The sequence below is a fragment of the Leucopleurus acutus genome (assembly GCF_964270905.1).
Source record: "Leucopleurus acutus genome assembly, chromosome: 13".
Taxonomy (NCBI): Eukaryota; Metazoa; Chordata; class Mammalia; order Artiodactyla; family Delphinidae; genus Leucopleurus; species Leucopleurus acutus.
Window position 1 is genome coordinate 26,073,932 of NC_139155.1, and position 27,386 is coordinate 26,101,317.

General features: G+C 48.9%; 1 protein-coding gene across 2 annotated transcripts in view; it reads left to right on the forward strand.

Annotated features, from left to right (window-relative positions):
• Nucleotides 1-27,386, forward strand: part of ZBTB7C (zinc finger and BTB domain containing 7C) — a gene marked incomplete at both ends in the record, with an annotated part of 94,802 nt that overhangs the window by 23,535 nt on the left and 43,881 nt on the right. Inside the window, one exon of one of the 2 annotated variants that reach the window (XM_082852628.1) lies at nucleotides 9,532-9,583. The exons of the other annotated variant lie outside the window; for it this stretch is intronic. Of the gene's footprint in view, nucleotides 1-9,531; nucleotides 9,584-27,386 lie in introns of those variants that run through there. 2 annotated transcript variants of the gene reach the window in all.

The window sequence follows — 27,386 nt, forward strand, 5'->3', positions numbered from 1 at the left end:
TGGGTTTTCCTTGCATCTGGGGAGTTTTGCTTTTCCATGTCCATCACAGCCCTGGGAAGAGAGGCAGATCAGAGAGGATTACCTCCATTTAGCAGATGAGAAAATTGAGGCTTGGAGGGGATCACTGCAGTTAGTTGGTGTCACAGATGGGTCCACTGGCCAGCAGGTCCAGGACCTTTCCCGTTATGTCACACACTTCCATCCACAACAAAATGCCCGGTCCCAGGACTACAGGAAGCACACCTTCAAGGTAATCCTAAAGAAATACCACCCTGTCAGCTTCCTGGTTTTGTGGGAGCAGATTTTCCCTTGAGGGACACTCAAAGTCGGGTTCTCCACATGTATGGGCCAGGTATCATGTGCATGGACACTTCCCTAAAGCCTAAAGCTCTAAACCCACTTAGCGTTTAAGAGACCACACAGTGATTACATTCAAAACTTTTTACATTTTATGTAAAATTTTACGTTTATATTTTACATAAACAACGAAAAGATGGGGAAAGCCTTCTAAGTCCCACTACTTAGAAACCGATAAGAAACAGGATACTTAACCCTCTGTTTGGTATTCTGAATCTTTTTCTGTTTCTCTCATTGTATACAGACACACACACACAATAGATTTGCACATACATTTTGCAAACTTTTTTTCTCAACCATCTATAATGATGCTCTTTTCCTGGAAAAAGCATACATAATCTTAAACTTTTTAATTATAATAGTAACACATGTCCATTGTTGAAAGAGAGAGGGAGAAAGGAAGGAAGGAAGGAAGGAAGGAAGGAAGGAAGGAAGGAAGGGGAAAGGGAGAAAGAAAAGGAAAAAAAGAAAGAATATTAAACTATTGTAATCCTCCCACTGCATGTTATTACTATAAATTTATATCACTCCAGATATTTTTCTGTGATTATATATTTTATTAAACAAATTGGGATCTTTCTGTGCAACACTGTTTATATATGTCACCACGTAGAATATTTCCATGTCAGTAGAATACTTATCTGTACTATTTTAATGACTACAAGTCATTTCATTGTATAAATGTACAATCAGATATTTTATTTAACCTTTTTTCTTGGACATTTAAAATTTCTTCCATGGCATAACAATACTAAGATTAATATTAGGTAATAAAAACCATTGCGCATACTTAACTATTAGGATAAACACTGAGAAGTAGAATTGCTAGCTCGAAGAGAATGTATCTAATAATTTTAAGGCCCCAAATTGCTAACTTGCCTGCCAAGAAAAATTGTGTATTTGTGTTTACTCTCTTTTTTTTTTGACTGGCTATGCCTGAGTTTCTTCTGTTTTTTTTTTTATATATATATATATATACACGCGCACACACACACATATATTGTTTTCTATTTTGACAAAGTTAGTCTAAAAATGAATGAGCATTGGAAGTCCATCCACAAAAAGGCCACGTCATCATCTGTCACATCTGAGGTTAAACAGAGCACACCTCCTGTACCCGCTTCCTGCCAAGCCCCACACAGGGCTTCCCGCCTCTGCCCCCCTCCCCTGGACAATCACGACAGGATCAGAACAGTCCTGGGTAGTAGCTCGCCTTGGGTTACCAAATATTTAGAAAAGGGAAAAAATGCCATCCGAGGACTCTTTTGAAATTTCATATTGACTTTTTAATCCTTAAAATAACTGTTAATTTCACAAATATTATATAAATTTATTCCACTCCTTGGAGAAAAGTAAAGCTAAGTCCCCACTGACATTTTCTCCAATCCAAATATTCTATTTCATATCCGTGTTGGACTTTTATGATTTGATGAAGCTGGCTCGTTTTCTGTTTCACCTCAAATTTACTTATGTTCGTTGAGCACCAGGGGCTGTGAGGGGGGCTGGGGGCGGGGCGTGGACACAGGCCTGAGTCAGGCACTGTCTTGGCCTTGGGGTGGGAGTGGGGGGAGGGAGACAGTCCCAGACACCTACAATCAGTTTAGGATGGAAGGGGACACACAAGAGGGGGGCATCCTTGTGTCTCGCAGGTGGGGGTCCATGAGCTGCCAGGATGCGTCCGGCCAGCGGAGACTGGTTTCCCCCTGGACAGTTTGCGCCGACCTTAGCATAGCTCTAATTGTCAGAAAGTTGTTCTGTGAGACTCCAGTCGAACCTCACACAGCATGCTCATTGATCCTAGTTCTGTCCACGGAGCAATGGAATAGGCCTAATTTCTCTTCCGCCTGACAGCCCCATCAGATTGCTAACAATAGCTGCACTGTGCTGCTCCCCCTGCCCAGCCAACATCCCTGCCCCATCCTGGACCCCCTCCTTGGGCTTCCTGTCCAAGCACATCCTCCCCAGGACAGGACCCGCTGGCATGGGTAGACCCTGGCCTTGGCGGCCAGGCGGGTGTCTACAGGTGTTCTCAGGCTGCATGGCTAGATGTCGCCATCCCCCCCATCACCCTGGAGAAGAGAGGCATTCAGAATCGTGTATTCTAGGAGGGCCAAACGATGAAGCAAATTAAATCTCAGGGGTTCTGACAGGAAAAGGAGTGATTAAGAATTATAATTAATAATTTGACGCAGACAACGAGGCTGACAGCAAGGAGTCGCTGGCACCATTGTTTCATGGGCTTTGCCTTATTAGCAGCCTCATAACTTTAGCCTTCCTCTAGATGCACTAATTAGGCAATTAGCTCCCTAAAGAGCATGCTCTTCAAAGTGCGCTGCAGGCTGGGTAAGAGGTGCCAGCAACAGAGAGGCTTTGAGAGCTCTGCCCTTCCAACCAGGTGAAGGCGACAGGCCAGCCAGGGTGTGGGCAGCAGCGGTCAAGGAAGTTGCGGGACGTCCACCCGCTGGTCAGTGTGGTATAGGACTGGTTGGGCCCAAGGTCTGTGTGTAAAACACACACACAAGAAGGTTGCTCTCGCCCTTGTGAGCCAGTAATACTATGCCCGTGGATGATATTGATGCTGATGGTGATGATAATTATAGATTCAATAAAGCAGTATATAGAATGGAAATTAAGGATCTATGGTCGCTTCCACCAACTACTTTCCGTGGGCCTGTAGCTAAGTCACTTCATCTCTCTGTGCCTCGGTCTCCCACCCTGTGAAATGGGGCCATCCCTCCAGCCTGCGCTTTGGGGCTGAGTGATCTGTGCCCCTTCAGCACCACAGGTTTCTCTGAGGACCATCCCTGCTGCTTGTCAGGCCCATGGAACATGTGGGAAATGGGAGGAAATCGGGTTTCTGAGTCTGGGGGGAAGAGAGAGAAGTGCGTGTGGAGAGGCGGCTGCTGGTGGTTGAGTCATTCTCCGAACAAGATGGCATTCTTTTTTAAAAAATAGTATTTTTTCTTTTCTCAATAAGTGAACATTTGCATCCATGATAATAGTAACGCATGCTTGGTATAGAACGTCTAGAAAAAATACATCCACGGTCCCGGTCCTGGCTCGTCGCAGGCCCTGCCTCAGGCATCCTCATTTATCCATCTTTGGCTGTGCTGCCCCACTCTCTTCCCGTGCACGCTCTGTTTATGTGTGTATTTGTTGCAACACAGTGATGATTACACTGTTTACAATTTCATATCTGCTTTTTCACTCATTTTGATGGGCAGTTTCAAGTCACCTCTGGATCTTTCCAATTCTAGAAAGGGAAGGGGCCCTCCCTAAAGGGGCACAAGGTCCAGGTGTCCAAAACTGGGAAACTAAGGGTAGGGCTGGGCTGGCTGGCTGGGGTCCCTCTGCTCAGGGGCTGAGGCTGGTGTCCCCTCATCCCCTTGCTTTCTCCCCTGGGCCTCCGTTCAGCCTGTGACAGCCACCTCTGGCCTGGGTTCCCAGCAGTGCCCCAAGGCCATTTCCGGGACGCTACCCCTCATCGCACCCCACACTCGGAACTGTGTGGCCTTCCCTCTCCAAGCTCTTCTCCTCCAGGAAGTCTCTCTACTCCAGAACCTTTTAGGGCTTTTAGGGCTTTGTCTAGCTACAGCTCACTGTCCTCCCCCTCAGTGCTTCCCTCTCCCTACTTTTTTACACACAATTTCAGGGACATTTAACAACTCCAGTAGTTTGCTGATCCCATGGCAAGGAGCAAATGCATAGTCACTAAGAACAGAAAAAGCAGAACAGGACAAAGAGCAGGACAAAAGGGGTGGAAGGCCCTGCCCACAGAGCTCGGCCTGAACCAGGCCCCCACCGTCTGGAGCACACCATCAGGCCTCAATAAACACAGCATACAAATCCCAGAGCCTTGGTCTCCCAGCGTGCCAGGCTGGGGGCTCATTCTGGAAACTCTCCAGGAGCACCTCCTCATTTGCTGCTGCCGGCTTGCCTTCCTGCTCTTACTTCCTTTACCTTGCCAGTGCTTGTGAGCAGCTGGCCCTGGTACTGAGAAGAAAATGCACAGGGCAGTGAGCCAGGGAACCCACGGTCTGGCCCATCGGTTCCAGACTCACGGTGGACAGGTCCTCCCCTCTCTGTGCCTCAGTTTCCTCAACTATAAAATGGGTTTGTTAGGGTGGGTGAACCTTGAGGTCTGTGCAGCTCTGCCTTTCCCCAAATCTCCCCTCTCCTGGGTTCTCAGGCTGGGAAAACATCCTTCCTTATGTATGTCCTGCTCCCTTTGACCTAACGTTCCTGCGAAGCCAGGCCACCTCCTTGCACTTAAACTTCTGAAATCTGCACTGCAAGTTTCTGAAATATCAACCATTTCTTATTTCCTGCTTTCCTACTGCAGGTTTCCCCTGCATGAGATAATTCCAAACCCTAGAGTCTTGCAGTCCCTCCATATTAGCCTGCCTCTACTGTTCCGGGGTGCTTCACCCTGTAGGGCACCCCACTGCTCCCCTCAGGTGGGAAGGGCATAGACTCCAGAGTCAGACACCTGTGACCATGTGCAAGTAACTTCACTCTCCTAGCCTCAGATGTACTCAAAGCATTTGACTTTCTAATGGTGGAATTTCTTGTGGTCTAACAAATATTTGAGGCAAAGTTTTTGTCTTTATGAGGGGAGAAAGAAGAGGTGACATTGGGGCATAAAATCAAACCCTAGGAACCTCTGAACTCCTTTCAAGAGCAAACGAGGACGAAGAAATCAGCTCAACCAGTCCTATAGCTACTCTCTAGGTAATTTGCTCTTTACTGGGGGCACCTGTAGAGTTTCCTGAGGCTCCATCTCAGCACCTGAGCCAAGCTCATTCTTAAGCTCCAGGGATGAACCTAGACTCCATCCCAATTTGAAAACAACCCCCCAGGGGGAAAGGGGATGCTGTCCAGGAGGGCTCCCTTGTCAGTGTAGTGTGTGACTTGCTTCCTGGGAGCACCCGAATGGCCAGAGCCCTGCAGGCCCTGCCCAGCACCCTGGGTTCTGCCCAGCCCAGCCTCTGGGCCTGCCTCTGGCCTCAGCCCAAGCTGCACTTGTCTCCAGAAACATCTCCAGGCTCCTCTTTCCCTCCCAGCTGCCTGAAAGGTGTTGGCGACCTCCAGGAATCTTTTCAGGGAGCCTACTGTGCAAACCTCTCCTGGCCTTGCTGTGTCAGCGCCTTTTCTCCCCAGATTCCCAGCCCTCCGCCTCCCCCTTCCTTCTTTCCCCCTCCCCCACCCTTTTCCCACCTCTCCTCTCCTCCCCCTCCTCCTTGGCCTTCCCCCCCTCCTCCTCTCAACCCTTCCCCTCCCTCCTTCCCTCCTCCTTGGCCTTTCTCCCTACCTCCCCTCCTCTGTTTCCTGACCCTTCCTCCACCTTTCTCTCCAAAGCTCACTCCCCACATTCTCCACCTCTCCTCCCTCCTCCCTCCCTCTCTCCTATCCCTTTGGTAAACTTTGCATCCTGGTATTTAAATCTCCACTCATTTCCTGGTTCAGCTGAGGCTCTGATTCCAATTATATCACCTTCATCCTTGCAAACAGACAATTCCGGGCAGTCTGACTGTTTGCTGAGCCCACTTATATAACCACTTCCCCCTTCCTCTCTTGCCCCTCCCTGGACCCCTGCAATCTGCGCAGTCTGGAGGTGGGGCGACCAGAGAGGTCCTGTCGCCCCACCCCATCCCCCGACCCTGCTCCAGATCCCCTTTCCCTGGTTCTTCCTAATGCCAGGATGGTTTGTTCCAAGATGGTCGGTCTCTGGGTCGAGTCAAATACCCATCTCCACAGCTTGCCTGGGGGATGTTTAAAGTGTACAGTGTGATAGGTTTTGCTGGGGAAAGCATCCCCACAATCAGGAGAGCGAACAAAGCCATTAGCTCCCAGGAACCTCCAGCCCCTTGGTAATCCTCCCTCCTGCTCTCCTCGGGTGCCCCACCCCCAATCTGGGGACTGGTTCTCAATACATGCCTCCTTTAGGGGTTTCAGCTTCTTGCTGGTACTGTCTTCTTCCCATCCTGTTCCCATAACCCGCCCCCCCGCCCCACCATGATAACAGGGTTTCCACCCCTTGTTTCTTATTACAGCTGCTCTCTCTGCCATGCTGGCCTCGCAGGGCTGCCTTGCCCGCCTGTGTCCACATCTGGGATTCTTCGGTTTAAGTATTGCCCTCTTCCTTTTGTTGCCACTTTTGGAAACCAAGGCCCCCTGGGAGAAGGCGCACATTAAGTCTGTACCACCTGGGGACAGAGGAGCTTGTCAAGTGCTTTCTGAAGGTGAGATGCTGGGCAGAGGAGAGGATTCTGCTGGGAAAGGCTAAGGGCAGGAGTCCAGCCAGAGTCATTCAGCCCCTCAAGCTGTGGGGCTATGGGGCAGGGACTGTCACCAAAGCTGGCGATGGGCAGAGAAGCAAGCAGCGTCCTGCCACCCCGTGCCTGGCCCTGTGCTCACCTGACGTACGCGCAGCAGCCTTGCCATTCGGTAAAACATTTCTCATTTTTCCATAGCCTGGTTCAGGTCACAAGATGCTCTCAGGATTTTTATTAGTATTATTATTTGGTTCTAAAATAAGACCCTAGAAAGAGTATTCCAACTGAGTGCTTAATTCAGGGCACCTTCTAAATTAGCTGTACAGGAAGACGCACAAGGTCAGGTATGCTGGAGCCAGTGGTTAAATTTTAGGAGTTTTGTAACCAGTGGTTCAGCACAATCACTGAAATCGGCCGTGGTGGGAGTATTTACACGATGGAAATCAGCACAGTCTACACACCAGGGCCCCCCCACCCCCACATGCCTCCTTGGTTCTGGAGAGCTAGTTGTCAAAGCTTTCCTAGCACACCACTGATGGGGCTGGAAGAAACCTTGGAGATCCCAGGGACGATACCTCCTCCCCCCACGCCCTGGAGCAATACATCCTCAGGGGGCATTTGGAAAGTGTGTGCAGGGGGCTTCTTTGGGGTTGACTTGCTGGGGGGCAGTATGGTATTAAGTGGGCCAGGGCCACGGACCCTATGCGTCCTGCAAGGCCCGGCGCAATCCCACATGCCCCAATGTTGTATCGGGATGCAATAGTGCCTCTGCAGAGGCACTAAGATTCCTTGCCAGCTCCTGGCTTTGTAAAGGAGGTTCCATCAGAGTGTATCAGGCACCATGTGTGGGGTGATGAAGATGAACAGCTCTCAGCTCTGCCTTCCCGTAGGCCTGAGATCACTCGGCTATGTGAAGGTCCGCGGTGGCCACGGGAACCAAGGTTGTGCATATCCTAAATCCTATTCCAGACTCTTCCCACATCAGCAGAATTGGGAGCCAGAAGGGAGGACTTGTCTTCTGAGGAAAGACCAGAAGTGAAGAGGAAGGGGGCATACAGCCTTTGCAAACACTCTCGACACTGTTTAGGCCCGTGGGAGTGAGCCACCCAGTTGGAACACATCTCCTGCAGAGCCACAGAGACATTTATCCATGTGTTGCCAGCCACGGCAGGCACTGCGGGAGGGTGGTGTTAGCAGAAATCAAGGCTGAATTATCCCAAGACAGCTGGGTGTGGGCTCTTCTTATATAACCTCCACACCCTGCTGCCCTGAGCTGCAGGGCTTTGCCTGCCCAGGGCCTGGGAGGCACTGCGGTATGCCCCGGCATTGCACAGCACGCCCACATGCTGCCGGGCCAGCCCCTTCACTTCTGCCTGGGGAATGGGCCACACAGTGAAACCTGAAGCTTGCCTCCGATTGGAAGACAGACCCCCGAGGGCACTTAGATCCCTGTGTTGCTTGCCTCTCTTGCATCCTTATAGCAAATAACAAAGAAGAAGAAAGGATCTCCTTTACCAGGGGCCTTCTATATGACTTTTATATGCCAGGCACTGGCTGGATTTTATACATCTATATTTCACATACCATGCAATTTACCCATTAAAAGTGTACAATTCAAAATTTTTACTATATTTGCAGAATTGTACAACCATCATCACAATCATTTTTAGTACCTATTCATCGCCTTAAAAAGAAACCTTGTACCTGTTAGCGGCCACTCCCCATTTTTCCCTAGAGCCCCTGGCAACCATGGATCTACTTTCCGTCTCTGTAGATTTGCCAAGTCTGGATGTTCCGCAAATATGGAATCGTACAATATGTGGTCCATTGTGACTGGCTTCTTTCACTTAGCGTGATGTTTTCACGGTACCTCCATGTTGTAGCGTGAGCCAGTGCTTCAACCCTTTTTTACTGCCAAATAATATTCCCTTGTATGGATCTACCACGTTTTGTTATTCAGTCATCAGTTGATGGACATTTGGTTTGTTTCTTATGAACAATGCTCTTATGAACATTCACATACAGGTTTTTACCTGTGGACAAGTGTTTTCATTTCTCTTGTGTATGTACCTAGGAGTGGAGTCGCTTCATCATATGTTAACTTTACATATATTTTTATCAATTTACCCAACTTGCCAAGGCAGCTATTATTATCCGTGTTTTATAGATAAAGGAGTCAAGGCTCTGAAAGGTGAAGAAATTGCCCAAGACCACAGAGCAAGGGAGTTGTTTGGGCTGGATTCACCCCAGGTTGCGTGACTCTCTCCTGTGCCGAGATCTGCATGCTGCTGGGTCAGAATCTCCTGCATCCCACCAGCTTTCTCTTCTCTCAGCTCAGTAAACCGTGATCCTTTCCTGTTTGCCAGAGGCCTTGGTTGTTGATGGCGTCTTTGTTGTTTTTCTACGGATCTTTGCCTCCCTGGAGGGGCCAGACTAGACCTCTCATTTCTCTTTGTGGGAATGTGCTTTTGTGACCTTTGGAAGTCTTGGGCTGGTCTGTGACCCACTAGCACCCCGGCATTTTCTTCTCCTGTATATACATACAGAACTGGGTCTTCCATGTCTTACATGTGCCTTTCCTGCCTCTCTTCTTTATAAATTTAATCAGTTGACTTGGGTTCTAATATAAAACCAAACAATCATGCTGTGAATTATGTCCCCCTTTTGAAAAGCTGTCGTCCCTTCTTCACATGCCCACTTTTATGTGTTTTGCGCTGGCCTAGTGAGGAAGGCTGACTGTGTGGGATCATTGCAGTGCAGCCCTGGGCCCTGCCTGTCTTCGTCCTCCACCAGGACATCACACTCCTTGCATGCAAACCTCTGTCTGCTTAGGTCATCCTATTCTATTTTCCTGGTTTGGATAACCATTCTCAGTTGTGTCTGGAGTGAAATAGTTACCATGGATGATAACTCTTTCTATCAAGCTCTATCTACTTTTCCAAGAAGACTAGGTTAGCTAACCTTTCCAGCCAGTATTTACTGAGCATCTACTAGGCCGGAGTATGTTGTGCCTTCACTGTTCCTACATATCTTTTTGATGAGGAGGTGATAATAACCATGGAAATGTTTTCCTGTTGTCATCTTTTGCTCTCCTATGGTTTGATGGTGGATTTTAGGATGTTCTCCGGTGCTCCAACGTCAGAAGTTGTCAGTGTCAAAAGCTTTCTTTTTTTTAAAAGGCTGTCTTTTTAGCTCACCTCTTGATTTTTTTTTTTTTTCCAAAATAGAAGCTACCTGTTGGCAAGTTTCCTATTTGAGGAGGATCTCCTGGTATTAGACACGAACCCCCAGACAAGCAGCTGGTGGTTACCTGGGGCTTCCATGGCCAGGGGTGTCAGTCACACAGAGGGAGGGAACCAGCAGCTTCCAGATGGCTTGGGGTGGTGGGGAATTTGTCAGCACATTTACTGGGTCATCTAGGGCTCAGTTGCATTTAGAAAGAGCAAGGGGCCCGACAGTCAGGCTTCAAATATATGCTGAGCACATACCTACAATGTGCCCCATTTGGGCGTTAGCACTCACAAGCTCTGACTTGGAGCAAGTTGCTTCACCTCTCTCTGCCTCAATTTCCTCATCTGTAAAATGGGCATAATAGTAGCATCTACTCAATGGGGTTGTTGTGAGTGTTAAACGAATTATTACGTGTAAACTGCTTACAACAGTGCCTGGCACAGAGTAAGTGCTCAGTAACAGTTAGCTACTTGGAAAACCAAAGCTTAAACCTGTTCTGTCCAATACGGTCATCTCTACCACAGGTGGCTCTGGAGCGCTTGAGATGTGGTCCAAACTGAGATGAGCTGGAAGTGTAAGACTTAGTGTGAAAAGAAGAATGTAAAAGAGATCCTTAACCATTTGAAAAATATTGACCACATGTTGAAATGATAATATTTTGGATGTGTTGGTATTTAAATATGTCCTTAAAATGACCTGTTTATTTTTATCGTTTAAATGTGGTTACTAGGAAATTTTAAATTACCTACATCGCCTGCATCTGTGGCTCACATAGGACTGTGCTGGTCCAGATCAGTAAAAAGTAGCCAACAATGACTGTCCAAACCTTGAGCCTTCAGTCTGAGAATGCCCAGCGTGGAATTGAATTGGGTGCCGCCAGGCAGCTCTGAGAATGCCTGTTGTGAGGCCCGAGGAGGGGTGGCTCGGGGAGGCCAGGGACTGGGCGGGCCTGAAGGCTTCCTCCCTCCCCATGCAGCAAGGAGGAGGCCAAGAGCAGAGGAGCGTCCAGGCCAAGGACACTGTGCGCCAAGGTGTGGCGACAGATTAGAAAGCTCTGAAATGATGTGCATGGAGGCCAGGACGCCCCGTGACCTGCTTTCTCCCATCCTGGGCCGAAGTGGTGGCCCCAGCCCCCCGCCCCCACTGCCCTGACAGCAGGGCCCTCCTCCCGGTCAGGTTCCCAGACTTTCTCATCTGCATCCCCCTTCTCCCCCTTCCAGGGCTCAGACTTGATTTTCGACCTTGTTTTCCGAAGGCAAGCCTGCCTCCCCCTCCCCCTCCCCCAGTCCCCAGGGGGTTGCTTCAGCCTCCATTACCAAACCCTGTGACAAGAAATGCGGCCCCCTTATTAAAATAATGTAATGTCTAACTAAAATAGAAACCCCAGATAACAGTTTTTGATGTTTTAATGACTGGGCTCATTAGACAGACTTCCCACTTAAAGTGTCTGTCTAGCAATTAAGGCTAAAAAAATCATAAATGATGACCACACCTTCTGTGGCTTAATGGTTACTCTGAAGGCTGGTCTTATTATCTTGGTGATACAGTCTGTGATAAAAAAGAATTTAAGATACTCTCCCAAGATTTATTTCCCCATTAGCAAGCTGGAGGAGGAAGGTTAAGAGTACTCTTAAGGTCAGAACTGGAAAGGGAGAGGGTGAATAATAAGATGCCTTGAATTTCCCTCCTGCAGAACTAGCCTCCCCCTCACCCCGTGCGTGGGGAGGTCGTGCACACAGAGGGGTTTAACTTTTGCCTGTCACAGGCAAATCTGTGAATTGTTACTCCAAGTGACCCCAAGCAGTTTATTTAGTTAATTGTCAAAAGCATGCAGGCTGAACTGTAGGATCACCTACTTCCATGTAAATTATTTTCAATCCTAATCTGCTGACAACGAGGAAACGTAAAAAAGGGAACGCTTGATGAGAAAAACCTGGGAGAAGGCGTCCAACTCCTTCAAACCAAATGTCCCTGACGTGGGGGGCTGCTGATGGGAGAAGAGAGAAGGAAAGCACCACTGAAAAGTGTACTGTTGCCAAAGAGATGGCAGTGTGGGTGCCCCCTCCTGGGAGTGCCTGGGGGCTCAGACTTGGAAGGAGGAACCTGAGAAGGGCTGCAGCCCAGCAGCTTAAAGGAGACACAAATAGTTTTAAAGTGAGTTGCGTTAGAAGTTGGTATCGGAGTGGATGCCTTTAGCCTTTTATTAGGCTTGTCTTAGGTGATGACTGGTATTTGGGGAAAGAGGCCATTAATGGAGCCACTGTACCTGTGCTGGCGGGATGGGAAAGGCTGCCCACTGCCTGAGATTGGACACCAGAGATAACCAGGCTCCTTATCAGAGGGGCTGCCTCGATTCCCACCCTCCACCCCAGCCAGCAGGAGGGGTTGGTAGGGCTGCACTCTGCCAGTTCATTTTTAGGAATCACATTTAATCACCAAACTTGCCCAGTCCCTCTGCTGGATCTGTTGCCCTGCAACTCTCCCACCCCCCTGGTAGAACAAGTAGGCTTGGGGGTTTTCGAAGGTGTGTGTAGGGGAAGAGGGGCTGCTGGGCAGTCACAAAGTTTAAGCCAAAGCCAGAGTGAGAGTGGAGTCCATTTAAATGCTCCACAAGATGGGACTGGGGAAAGCCCGGAGGGTAGTGGTAAGACATGGGAGGGGTGTTCTTTCAAAGGCTTTGAACACGTGACCGATATTTATGAAGCATATATTCTGGGCCAGGCATCGTGCTAGGATAAGTTGTATGAAAGATGAGACAGCATTCTTCACATTTATTTTTCTTTGGAGAACACTCAACGCCCCTTCCCCAAACCATTTGTTGGAGTGGAGTGGTATTTTCATTTACCTCTAGGACCTGGCTGGTAATTACTAAAGCATTTTATAGGCACTCAGTTATTCCTGGCAGCAATCCTATACAAAGGATAGCTGTTGTTATTCCCATTTTATTGATGAGGTAACCGAGGCAGAGTGTGATAAGACGTTTTGGGTGCAAATGAGAGAAAACCCAACTCAAACTGGCTGAAGCGAAACAGGATATGCATTGGCAACAATCCCTGGGTAGGGTCAGATTCAGATACCCCCTGCACCTAGGCTCAAGAAACTCAGGACATGGGTTTCATTGTCTCCTGGCCCTGCTTCCCTCACGGTTTGGCTTCATTCTCAGGTCAGCAAGGTTGCGAGATGGCAGCAGTAGGGACAGCCTCACGGTCTCTCCAGCTCAAGTCCAGTAGAAAAAAGAAAAGACCTCTTGCCGGTTGTTAAAGACAAAGCCTTAGGATTCACTCTGATTGAGCCTGATTGGCTGTCTTAAGTCACATGCCCGTCCCTGAACCAATCGCTGTAGCCAGAGCATAGAACTCATTGATTGGCTTATGCCTGGTCACATGCTCCTCCCAGGAACCAGATATGGAATCTGTCCTCCACCACATGGACCAGAGTGGGAGCCAGTGATCCACAAAAGAAAATCAGAAGCTGTGGCTCGAAAATGGGGATGGATTCTGGGAAGCCAAAGCACAGGATTTCACTAGAGAGGGTGCGCTGGTAACAAAGTCAGGCCTGAAAACCAAGACCATCTGAGTCTTTTGGTCCTTCTCCAAGTCCCACAGGGAACTGGGAAGCAGTAGAAGAACAAGCATCCTGTCTGTGGATGAGGCCAACTTTTGGCTTTGCTTAGTATCACTTTTCTAAGCAGATCTTTCCAGAGCATCCTGAACAACAATAGTAACCAAAAAGGTATTCTGAGACCCAGAGACAGCCTGGTAAGGTGTGAATAGGAAGACACCATACAGTGACTGAGCCATAAAGGCTGCCCTTGTCATCTCTCACACTTGAAGTGTACCCAGACCATCTCTGACGCTGTACAATCACACCAAACATTCAAGTCCTTGCTCAGAAGTCCCTGTCAAAGTATTTCACTCCCTCCCATGTTCTCGTCTTGTACTCTTTTTGGTACTCTAGCCCATCGTAGAGTTTGGGTTAGCTAATAGCTTGTGGGGTTTGTTTGTGCCAGTAGATTTTTATCTCATCTACTAGCTTGGCTCAATTGGTAATGATTGTCAGATGAAGGATTCAGAGGAGGCTTACCAGGAAGATCACTGTGATCTATTAGTGATGCCTGCTGAGAGGGGCAGGGTGGTAACTGAAAGTTAGGATGCTTTCGGTTGCAAGTAAAGAAAACCGATTCAAACTAGTTTAAGCCGAAAATACCATTTATTACAAAGATAAAGGGATATGTCATGGGTCTTAAAAGCAGGGAAAACACTACAGCCAGACCTCATGAGAGACTGGAACCAGGAAAGCCATCGGCAACCAATTTCTTCCTCAATATTGTCCATCTTTCTGGGGTAATATTCTCTCTCATCTTGGCTTCTCTCTATACAACTCATTGATCCTTTCCTCTCTACAGATCAGCTCTCTTTGATTTTCCATGCACATGATAGATGGGCATACAAGATCCATATCTGTATGGCCATCAGGTCTGGCCACAGGGAGGGAAAGTCTGGGCTACTCGAGATTAAGTCAGTTATCTACCTTTGGTCCAATCAACTCTGGTCAGTGAGTAGCATTCCTTAATAACCAGGGAACCCTATGAGGTGAGAGAAGAGCCAGTTTTTAGGAAAAGAGGGTCATCAGGGACCAGACAGACACTCCCAGAGGAGGCTCCTTCCTATTTATGCTCTGTATCTGCTGACCACGCCTTGGTAGGAATGGTAGAGGCCACAATGGGAATGGTGATGGCAGTGATGGTGGTGGTGGCAGCAGGGACACAGAAATCAACAAAACTTAGGCTTCCCTGAGGGACTTGCAATCCAGCAGGGAAAAATGACGTGGATCCCACAAAGACTCTGGTAACTGCCAGAAAGCAGACCCTGGGTGGCTGGGTCACACTGAGGTGAACTGGTTCACCATATTTCCTCACTCTCTGCTCACGCATTCCTTTCAAATGCCACATAAGAGGGAGCAACATTAATTCACAAGCTTCGTGACCATGTTGAGATTTAGCCTTTCCACCTCAGGCAAAAGCCTCTCGTCAGCTTTCCCTTCTCCATTCACCCCCGTCCCTGACAACTGGAGCAGTGCCCTTGCCCCTAAACAGCCTGATATCCAGCCAGCCCCCTGCCCTCCCTCTTTGCCAGCTCCCTGTCAAACACCGTCACATCCTGATAATTATCTTAGAAGAAAAATATAAGGACAAAGTCATGCCAGAGCCCAGGAAGCAATCTGTGGCCGCCCTGATGCCATCAGGAGCCCCATTTCCTTTCCGTCTAAGTGCCCTGCCCAGAAATTGCATTTTCAGTCAGAGAACTTGGCGTTTCAGAGCTTTCATAGAAAGTCGCAGCTCAGCTTGTGAGTGTCTTTAAGAGATCAGGCCTGTGGTTCAGTCTCCTCGCTCTCTCTCTCTCTCTCTCTCTCTCTCTCTCTCTCTCTCTCTCTCTCTCTCTCGCTCCCTCCCTTCCTTGCTCTCACACGCTCTCTTAAGAATCCAAAATGCCTACTATTTTTTGATTTTCTAATCAGATATTCACAATGGGCACTTTCTCCTTTTTCTCTTTCCTACAAAAAGAATGTAAGCACCTTTACCTGCTAAATTACAAGGAACTTCTGTAAAGGGGTAGGAGGTCATTCGTGGAACCAGGGACCTGAGTCCCCAGTAAAGGCAGAGCTGCAGGTGCTATCGGACAGTGACAGAAGTTTCCAGGAGAAAGGGAAGCTTTGAGGGGAGATTGGGTGATTGCCTTCACTGCAGCCCACCCGCCCGATTGAAATACGGCTTCTGCGGTTGCTGGGTTCTGCATAATAGGTTCCCAGCTGTTTGTCAGCTGCGAGCCATGGGCTTTTCCCTGTCTGGTAGAAGACAGCCATCTGTCCCTCAGCTGTGGGCTGCAGGAGGACACCTCGGCGAGACACAGTCATTCATTCATTCCTTCACCCAGTAGTCAGTTACTGGGATCCCCAGTGGTTAACCCTACCCCAGGACTCTCCTCCCAGCTCACTTTGCTGTCTCTTGCTTTGACCACCAGACCTCCGGTTGGGATGAGGATGCAGGCTATAAATGGCTTTGCTTTCACAGACCTCTGCTCCACCTCTAGAGGACATGGCAACAAGACTACTTGCCACGAAACTGCCTCAGAGTGGCCATGGGAATTCAAGGACTCCTTATTTTTGTCCAGACCCAAGAATGCCTGAGTTCTGACGCACAGCATTTAGGGAGTATTGAGATAATCTGTTACATCGCTTAGCGCCGGAGTTCAGTTACAGTCTCTACTAAGAGGAAGTTGGGAGAGACTTTTGCACCAAAGCTACCTGCCCCAGAGTGAGAAGAATAGCCTAGACATGCCTCACCAGGTTGAAAAGTGCTGTGAAGTGTGGTTGAAAATACAATTACTGCCTCTCAGGCAGGGCAGCTAATGTCTGGGCATGGCTGGGTGATGGTTTTTCATCACCTTGACTGCTGTTTCCCCAGAGCTGTATCCAGGTGGAACCATCCTGCTCCATGCCCCCTTGTTCGTTTCAAAGTGTTCAATTTTAATGAAACAGATCTGAGGTCACGGAACAGAAGTCGCTCAGGAAGTTAACTGCGTATGCAAACCACTGTGTAACTCACTGCAATTGCAAATGCAGTAAAACTTCGATTAAGTGCACCCCAAGTAACCAGAACTCTCAATTCCTTAGAATTCTACTGTTAGGGGGAAAAAAGCATATAATAAGAGGGGAGGAGGGGAATCTCGTCTCAGGAATTTTTTTTTTTTTAACTTCTTCCAAGGTCTGCCTAGACTCAGACTACCTTCTTCCTAAAATCCCTTTCCTTCTTCACCTCCCTTTAAAAGCCCTCATGATGGAAAGAGATGTCAGAGGGATGACCCTGAAATGCATAACGTCGGTTCAACTCCCTTATTTTACAGACAAGGACCCTGAGACCCAGGGAGATGAAGGGACCTGCCCCCAAGCCACATAGCTGGTGGCTACCAGCAGCCAGTTCTCTTAAATGTGAGTCAAATGCTGCAACTAGGACCCACCACAGCCCTCACCGTCAGCTGCCTAATCTTTATAGTCACCACAATGGCTGCACGTAAACTGAAAACAAGAGGGGAAAGAATGATAGGGGCCCGGCCAGACGATAGCATGGGGTCCAGAGCATCTGACTTCAAGACAGCAGTTGGACAATGGCCAAAACAGAGTGCAATGGCCATTTAAATTAGCCGTCTTTTAGATTTGGTTAGAATCAACAAGAAGCCTATTAAACTTTAAAAGCCTTTACAAATGCTTTAAAAGTCCTAAAAATGAAAAGGCTGGGGTGCAGCCCGGCATTGCCTCTTACTGGACTTCAGCCTTCCCAGGGCACTTCGTTACCTCCTCTTCTGTGAACTCCTGTGTCTGCATCTGAAGGAATCCCTGTCCCTGTTTTTTCCCCAGAGCTGCCCTTCAGGCCAGCCTCGGAATAAGCAGTCACTTATGTAGCACAATTGTGGGGCAGCAGGAGGACAGCCCTCTCCCTGTTCCAGCCTCAAATATGCACTTTTCCATGATCAGCCTTAAAAGTGTCTTAAATTCCACTCTGAGTCATCGAGTGGGGCCTTTTTGGATTTCAGGAGATCTGGGCCAGTCCTAGGCCTGTATATCCTCAGATGCATTTCTTCCCTGCTCTGCTCTGCATGCTGGGGGCTGACCTGGAAGCTGCATTGCCTGGGCTCCCTTGCCAGTGGGTTTCTAGCTAGGTTTGGCCAATGGGAGACACTAACTCAGGGCAGGAGGGCAGGAGGAAGGGAAAGACCAGGTGTCTCCCTCTCTCCCCCACCCTTCTTTAAATCTGGTGGCATCTCTACCATGCCTGTGTCCTGTCTGTGGCTCCAGCTTCCCCCAGGTATCCTCACCGTGGTTCTGGCACCTGCAGGAAAGCTCTGAGTCAGTGCTCTGTTAATACTATCTCCTCTCCGGGTATCCTACCAGCTTCCTGCTGTTGTTACGCATGACTTCTCTCACACGTGCCCCCCGCACTAAATTCTCTGTTGAGTCACCTGGTCCTCACTGGTCCCTGACCAATACAAGATCCCCATATTAAAATGCAAGACCCCCTCACACCTTCAACAACAGTGTTCAGTGAAGATCAGCTATATATCACGGGCTTCCCCCAGAGGGCAAAAATTTGACTTAATCAGCTTTTGCCTAGAACCCACAGTTAATGAGTCAACCCCAAAAGCCAGTTAAAGCAGGCCTTGGAAACCAGAGGTAGATGAATATCTTAAGTATTTTGACTTAGGGTATATGTGGACATTTCTTCACTAATCTCTTGAGGTTGGTCAAGACCTCTTATTTGTATATGGGTTTAGTGGTTGGCGTTCCCCGCTGTTCTTCTTGCATAAACTTTACATCCTCATAAATAAGTCATCTTCTGCAGTTTCTAGAATGGATTTATTAAAGTGAAGAACTTAAAGACACATGCAAAGCATATTTGAGTACAAAATTCTTCTAGGTTTCTGGTTTGCTTTCCAATATTTTATTATCTCATTCACACCTACCTAATTAAACAGCATTTTTTTAATGACTCACCTTTGAGTCCGTCACTTTCATCTGCATGTAAATTTCAGTTTACTTTCTTTTTTTGGCTGGGTTGTGTCTTCGTTGCTGCGTGTGGGCTTTCTCTAGCTGCGGCGAGCAGGGGCTACTCTTGTGGTACGTGGGACTCTCATTGCGGTGGCTTCTCTTGTTGCAGAGCACGGGCTCTAGGCTCACGGGCTTCACTGGTTGCAGCACGTGGGCTCAGTAGTTGTGGCACGTGGTAGTAGTAGTTGTGGCGCACGGGCTTAGTTGCTCCACGGCACGTGGGATCTTCTCGGACCAGGGATCGAACCCATGTCCTCTGCACTGGCAGGCAGATTCTGAACCACTGCGCCACGAGGGAAATCCCCAGTTTACTTTCTTTTTGAATTTCTGTTTCGTCAATTGACATTATATTTAATTAAGTTGTGAAGTAACGATAACAAACACAACTGGCATAAACAGGTGTGGGTACAGCGCAGCCGCTCCTTGTAAGGCGTGCAGCTCAGCTGATAGGCTAACCCGAGAGAGGTCTAGTAGACTCCAGTGTTCAGAGTGTGGAGGGCGGGGTTGAGTAGGCTTGCAGAGGGGATGCAGAGTGTAGGAAGTGGAGGTGGTACTCCTGTAATTTCAGCTGGGGCTCTGTGGCTGGAGGTGTGGACCCAGCATGGAGAAGCAAGCACATGGCCGATTGGATGGATGGCTGCCCCATGATTATAATATTAGTGCATCAGGATTCCCGGAACGGCTTCTGCTGCCAAGAATTGTGTGATTGGCATCCGCTCCTTAACCTCTGTGTGCCTCAATAGCCTATTATAAAATGAGGCTAAGAATAGTATCTACCTCAGGAGGTTGTTGTGATGAGTAAATGAGATAATACACGTGGTGTCCTTGGAGCAGTTCAGGGCACAAACTAAGAGCTCGCTGAGTGCTCGCTGTGACTATTAGGTACGAACAGCAGCGAGGAAAAGGAAAGCCCACGAAGAAGGTGGAGGCAACGTGAATGCCAGGTTAAGGAATTGTCCGCCTTACCAAGGGCGAAGTACTAAGTACCAAGTACTTAGCACTAAGTACTAATCCCCCATCGAAGATGATTGAGCAAGAGAAAGCCATGATCCAGGTTGTTCTCCTAAATGAGTCAGCCAGCAGTGTTCAGAGCAGACTAGCGCAGGGAGAGCAAAGAGGGGACCCTGCTGCCCACGCTGCCCCTGGGATGACCAGGGGTTCCCTAGCCTCGGATGGCGGCTGGCTGAGATGAGCCAGGCACGGTCAGGGCAGCAGTAGGGATCCGGAGAAGTACCTGGCGAAGGAGCCGGAGCCCTTCAGATACCTCCCAACGGGGCCAGAGTCACTGCACCTGCCACTGGACAAAGCAGGGCCACTGGCCAGGGCAGGAAGGCGTCTCTGACGATCCCAGACATTCATAAAGGGTCCCAGAGTCTGTCCGTGACCCCCACTCCTTACAATGAGCCTAAAGTCCAGTTCTAATCAGTCCACATTCAGTTTCCTCTGAAGAGATTTACTCTTGTATACTATTAATAGCTAATGTTTATTGGGCACTTCATGAACTCTTTTGATCCTCACAAGAACCCTAGGAGGTAGGTATTATTATTACTCTCTCCACTTGACAGATGAGAAAACTGAGGCACAGAGAGGTTAAGTCACTTAGAGTCACAGCTATTAGATCTCAGAGCAGGAATCTTAATCCCGGTCTAGGGGCTGCGTTTTTACATCTTCTACTCCTTGTCAGTTCATGTTTGTTCAGGATGTACAAATTTGTGTCTAACATTTGCCTGTGACGAACTTCTTTGGTGGGGAGAATTCTGTTGGGGTAGGGGTAGGTAGTGAGCCCCCTCGGGCAGGCATCACAAGGCTAAACATACTTGGTGGGAAAATGGGTCCCTTCCCTCCCCGCTCCTCCGTCTGCTTTCCGCAGCACACTCCCAGATCTCCCTCAAAGCCTGCTGTCAGGAGCCCTGAACTAGACCGCAGCCCCTTGACAACAGGCCTATGTCTTCTCGCCTTTTCTTCCACCATAAGGCCCAGCAAAGGCCCAGACACAGGTAAGCCCTTTAGTTCAGCTGAGTTGATTTGAATGAACTCATTCATTCTAAGATGTAAGTGGCTGGTAAGATTTTAAAGACGCCACTCCCAGATATGGGCATTTTCACATGGGCTAAAGTCCAGGTGTGTCTTGCCCCAGAGGAATTTGGTTGTGGAATTATGGGCATCAGCCAGCCGAGGAGGCTTGAGGGGACAGTAGGAAAGGGGTTAGGGTGACAGAGGCCCTTCCTGAACCCACACAAGCAGCCTCAACTTCTGCCCATGTCCTTCCAGGTGCTGAAAACTGCAGACTTTCCAGGTCCTGATGCAGGGCCTGAGGCGCCTGAGAAGTGTGTGGGAGGGCTCAGCTCTGGCCGAGAGAGCCCTGGAAGCCCGTCTTGCCCACGCTGGCTCTGAAACTGCGTAAGCACGAGCCGTGAGGCCTGGGCCTGGGCGTAGTGTTGGCGGGGCCTGAGCAATTCCCCTGTGCGTGGCTCACGGCCCACTGTGGTCTCCAGGTGTTAGTTGACTACCTCGGGGAAGTGCAGATGTGCTGGCCCCAGAGGAGTCGGCCCCAGCGGAGTCAGCCCGGAGGGGTGCAGGAACACTGAGGGAAGGCTGGCTGGGACCCCAGGAGCCACCTGCCACCACTCCTAGGAGTTAAGCCAACTCTGAAGATAGAACAGCTCCTGACATGACAAGTGAAATAAAAGAAACTGTGAAGTGAAACACAGGCATATGCCCACTCGAGGCAACGTGGAGCATCACTAAAAGGCCCAGCGTGGGGAGGAGTGGCCTGTTGCGGCAGCACCTCATGCCTTGTTTGCCCCTGACCTCTGCCCCTGGCTGCCAGGGCCTCCTTTTGCCTTCTGGAAGCTGGGCCTGCCCCCAGCACCATTCACCTCCTTAGCTGCTCTGGGGCCGGGGCCACATGCCCCCTGCTTGCCTTCTCAGTGCCACACTTGAGCACACCGGGACATTCACCCAGGGGTCATAGACAAGGAACCTGGATGCAGAGGAGGCCTCATGCCCACAGAAGCTTCAGGAACACTCTGGTGTAGAGACTTTGCACAGGCACCAGCAGGAGGGGTGAGGCTTTCTTTGTAACAACCCTGGCAGACATCTCTGCTGTGTCTGAATGTCATGATTCCCCCCATTCACTGCATGGGATTAGAGCACAGCCGGCCCCTCACCCTAGGACGAGGCCGTCATTTCTTCAGAGACGAGCTAGGAGGGAAAATAAGTTCCTGATAGGGGTTGCCAAGATAAGGCTCTTTATAACCTTGTAATCAAAAGGGGCAACGGGGTTTCCTTACACTGGCACTGTTTACAATTAGGGGGACTTCACGTTCATCTTTTCCAGGGCTCTGAAATGTATTTTGCTGCTAGATTGAATGGTAAAACCCCATATAACAAATTCTATTACAGAGAAGCATTCTGTTATAATAGAGAGATTTCCACGTCCAGCAAACAGCCCTGCATGGACGGGGACCTCTTGATAGGTCCGGAGGCAGTGTTCCTACAGGCTCCTCTCGTCTGCTCTCTGATTCCAATGAGAAACATGTTAAGTTCTCTGGGCCTCATCTGTGTGAGGAGGGGCGGGGGAGAGCTGATCGGAGACCGAGGTGCTTACAGACTTTTCCTTTGACCTCAGGAACAGACCCTCAGGATGTTAGTTTTGGAGAGAAGCTTGGAAATCAATCATTTGGAGCACTGTTTTTCAAACTGTAGGTGGAAGCTTATCATGGGTCATATGATCAGTCTAGTGGGTCGCAATCCACCAGCTTAAATATATATATATATATATATGAATAGATTAGAAAATGTTAACATGCATCATATGTACTGGGCTGGTCAAAAAGTTCTTTCAGGTTTTTCCATAAGCTGTTACAGAATAAAGTAAATATTGTTCAATCAAACTTTTCTTTCAGTTTTACACACACATAGATTTAGATCCTGGACATGGAAAAAAAAATGTTATAATTGGTTATAGTTGAAAAAAGTTAAAGAAACACTGGTTTTGTCCACCAGTACCTACTTTTTTTTTTTTTTCCAAGAAAATTGAGGTTCAGGGAGAGAAAGCCACTTATCCAAGATCACCCAACTCCTGAAATTTGAATCCAGGACATGTGGCCTGATTTCTAGGCCAGGCCTAATCCCCCAGCAGTTTTATGCATCAAATCATTTCTGTGGGGGGCAGTCAGAAGCAACCTGCATTAGTACCTGGGTGAGTCAACCTTCTGAGTGTCAGTTTTCTCATCTATAAAATGGGCCTATACCCACCCAGCAGGGTTGTGGTGAGGATAGTGAGATTACATAAAACCCATGCCCAGCCCATGGAAGGGACACAGAGTATGCTGCCTGTCTATACTTCTTCTTTCTTTCCACATATCTGGTCATGGAACTCCCCTAACTAATACCTCTCCACAAGCAAACATCCCAGAAGGAAGGTGAAGAGCTGAGCCTGTTTGCACACGTCTCCTCCTTTCTTAGCCAGATTCCAGCATTTCTTTGAGATTGCTGGTCCTCTGCTGAGGGCCTGAGTGACAGCTCCTTCCATCTTGGGTCCCTACAGATCATGAACATGATTGCTAGCAACGCAGGTGGGTTGAGAAAATTCCAAGCTGCCTAACAATTTGGTCACACCTGGAGAACACTGTGAAAGAGTTTTACCTGTAGTCTCACCTGCAGAGAATAATGATGGATCAGATCCCACCTCTTGCCCCAAACATCTCATACTGTTGCCCTGCTAAAAGGCTCAGTGTGTTGGAATCTTCTCCAAGCAGGTGGTACAAGCGGATAGCAAATAATTATGTAGAAAACAAATGCCTTGTGGAGACTGTTTTAATTTCAACTCACTCAGAACTCCTCAGAGCCCCAAACCATTGTGGTGCTTCTCTTCTCTAGTATACAGACCATCACTGTCCTACAGAAATATCATGCAAGCCACATATTCACTTTAAAATTTTCCTAGTCGTCACATTAAAAAAAGAAGAAATAGGTGACATTAATCTTGGTGACATATTTTATTTAACCCAATGTATCCAAAATATTATCACTTCAACATGTAATTTGTACAAAAATTATTTGTAATTTATTCTCTAGCTTTGTTTTGTACTAAGTCTTCAAACCCCGGTGTATACTTTGCCCCCACGGTTCATCTTCATCTGACTAGCCGAATTTCACGTGCTCGGTAGCCACATGGGCTGGAGGCTTCCGTGTTGGAAAGCTCAGGCAGAGAGTCTTCTGCACATAGTAGGAGTTAAAACGTTTTGCTGAGCTGAACCTGATTATGGGCACTTGTCGATTTGCAGGCTGTACGCTGAGATCTGAGGAGAGGGACTGAGAGGGAGAAGGACCCTGATGGTGGTGTTGGAAAGAAATCCCTTAGAATGAGCCAAATCACAGCCTTTAAAACTGCCACAGAACTGCCTCCCTTTCAGAGGCTACATCAGACTTTTTGGTCATGACGTGGACAGTTCCAGAGGTGCTGACAGTCAGAAAACCTGCATTAGAAGTGCAGACGGATGCCCCTGTGCTGTGTGTCTTTGTGGGACCAGTCGCAGGATGGTGGGCCATGCCAAGCGTCACCAGAAGTGTGGCTGTTTAGCTGGCTTGGAGTTGAGAGCTGGCCCCTGAGGTCTCATTTTCATCGCAAGAGCGGTTTCTACTCCCCATCTGGAACATTTGCGTCAAGAAGGACGTTAATTTTAGTTTTTGTGGTTCATGCATTTCAAGGGATTTACCCTAAGTAAAATGAGACACTCTGTGATATCTCTGGAGAGGGCTAGTTCTTGGGGGAAGCTGGAATTCGGCTGCCCCTGTTGACACTGTGTGCTCGTGTATGGAAGGACCACCTGCTGTAGGAAGGACAGCCGCCTGGGGCACCGTTTGCCTGGCAGCTGTGTCACTGTGATGAATAGATGAACCCTGAATCATTTGGGGGAACGTGCCCCATGCCCACCCCTGATTCTGGAAGGCACTGGAGAAATCAGGAATACGAGATGAGGCCCAGGGTCTTGTAGGGTTTGTCTCAGAGGACAAACCACCAGCATCAGAGGTGATGAAATGCTGATTGTGGGGGTCAGGCTTTGGATCTGTAGAGACTGGAAGGGGAGGGTCGCAGTGAACCAGGGAGATGGGAGGCTGCCTGGAACTGGGTTGGGAGATGCGGGTGCAGGGGGCCTGCAGTTTCTTACCTGCAGTTCAGGTCTCTAGCCAGTTGCTCGGGGCCGCTGGGCTTTGGTCCTCCTCTCTGTCCCCCCCAGGGGCTAGTTCAAGGGCCACTTCCTCCAAGGTGGTTTCAGTCCTCCTTTCAGCCCCACCCAGCAGGCTTGACGCCTCGTTTCTGCTGCCCCACTGTTCCCGGTACACATCTTTATCCTCAAATATTATCCGAGAGAGAGCGTGTTTATTTGCGCGTGAGGCTGCCTGGCCTTCTCAGCTGTGGCTCCTCCAGGGACAGCTGTACATCCGCCCGGGGTCTGGCTCCCAGGAAGACTGCAATAATGCTTGATGAGAGGCTAAACAGAGGATGAGTGCGTGGAAGGATGCACGAATTCCAAATGGGGGAAGAGGCGGGAAGGAGCCCTTGGGCTTGCCCACGCTCCCTGGAGTGGCGGAGGCAAAGGAGGATGGTGGGAGGAGCGCGGGCTCTGTGGATTCTGATGGCTCCCACACACCTAGCTGTGTGCAGCCAAGATAGCGACTGGCAGAGCCCACAGCAGCTTGTGTGTCGGAACAGCTCAAGCCACGTCCCACGATGCCATGTCAGCCACAGCCTGGTGTCACATCTCCAATGTGACGTACACGTGTGCGCGTGTACAGAGATTACTTCAGAGCTTGAAGGGATGGTACAGAGGCCTTTCCTTCCTTGACAGACGCAGAAACTGAGTGCTGCAGAGGTAAAATGACTTGCCAAGGCCAGGTAGGGATAGAATGGGGGGCGGAACGATACCTAGGAATTGTGAATTTCAAGGCCTTGCTCCTTCCTTTCCTGTGCATTAAGTTGAGTCCTGTTTGTGGCTCCCTTCACTTACTGATGCACGTCAATACCTGCAGTGTATGGACTGTCACTGGGGTCTACAGAGGACTATAAAGAAGTGTCCTCCATGGAAGGACAAGGTAAATCCCCGGCTGCGCTGTCATTTACCGGCAGCACCAATAACTTCAATGGACACTCAGGTACCTGAGAGTCACACATCTGTGCCTGTTCAGGACTAGAGCTGTTGGGCACAAGACTCAGGACACTGTCCCCCGAGGTGCCTGAAGTGTTCAGGTTGACAGCACACGGGCACAGAAGCCCTTGTACTCCATGCAGGGCTGATCTGATCCGAGGCTGTCACCTCGCAGCCAATGGAGACGTTGAGACGCCTCAACACCACGTGGGTTCCAGAGAAACTATTAGAATCTCAGTGGGCTTTGCACCTGTGTGGTGACAGCTCCCTGTTTCTGGAGGAACAGTTGTGTCATTAGGATAGCCTCACTGTGTGGCTGACAGAAGTTTCCATGGTCCTGCAGATGGTGGAGGAGGCGGAAAGGTGAGAGAGAAGCTTGCCCGTGCCCCATAACCCCTGGGCATTCATCCACTGGCCAGCAGACCAGGCTTTCTTGCCGGCAGAGGTGCCTTCGTTCGGTCTCCTTGGAAGTAGAACCACAGACCCCAAGCAGAAGTCCTGGGGGCTGCATCGTGCCCCACAAAATAGAACCACTTGGTACCATGAGAACCCAATGGTACAGCTGGCCTATCACACAGGCTCGAGCCCATCGCCTTCTCCCAGAGTGAGGGCATGCCATCATGTGTATGGGCCCTGAGAGTTTCTGGGGTGGGCTGTCTGCCTTCTCCTTGGGCCACTGTGGTTCAGTAAGGCCCAGCCAGCTTCACCCACCTTACTCTGGGAGGTACTGAGGAGAAGTTGAACCAGTCAGGGAGGAAAAGGTTAGGAAGTGGAGTGACAGGCAACCCCCCAGTCCCACTCCGGTGGAGTTTATCTCCTCCATGGGCACATTTATTCTGACCCTTGTAGAATCGTTCCCCAAGATGCTTTGAACCTCCAAGATGGGATAATGGGCACTTCCCTTTTCATAGTGGGTAATGCTTTAAAAAACTGGGTGTAGATGTTTGTTTTCATTCGTTCACTCCACAAATACTTGGTGCCTATCATGCTGGACTCCACGGAACCTCCACAACATGGAACCCACACAACAGGCAATGAGTCTTGACTTAGGTGTGGTGAACTTAGAAGAGCCTTTGACTTGGCTTCTGGCCACGCCCCACATCCTGACACATATGTGACCCCCAGCAGGGCAGATAATCTCCTCAGGTATCAGTTTCCTGATCTGTAAAATTGGAATAACTGACCTTTAAGTTCATCCCAGCTCTAAAAACTCTCATTCCCCTAGCAATTCCACTCCTGGGAAAAGACCCAAAAGAAATGAAAACAGACTCAAATTCTTGTTGAACGAACACACATGTTCATGTAGCACTATTCACAACAGCCAAAAGGCTGAAACGATGCAAAAGTCCATCCACAGATAAATGAATAAACAAATTGCGGCAGAGCCATACAACAGAGTATTGTTCAGCCATCAAAAGGAACGAAGTGCTAGTGCAGGCTGCAAGTCAGACGAACCATGGGAACATTATGCCAAGTGAAAGAAGCAGACGCAGCAGGTCACATATTATATGATCACAGTTATATGAAATATCCAGAATGAGTAAATACATAGAGACCGAAGGCGGATTGGTTGTTGCCGGGATCTGGGGGAGGGGCAGGTGGGAATGACTGCTAAATGGCTATGAGGTCTCCTTTTAGGAGGAGGAATGTGTTTGAGACCTAGACAGAGGTGATGGCTGCACAATATTGTGAACCTACACATGCCACTGAATTGTTTACTTTAAAATGGTTAGTTTTCTGTTATGTGACTTTAAACTCAATTCGCAAA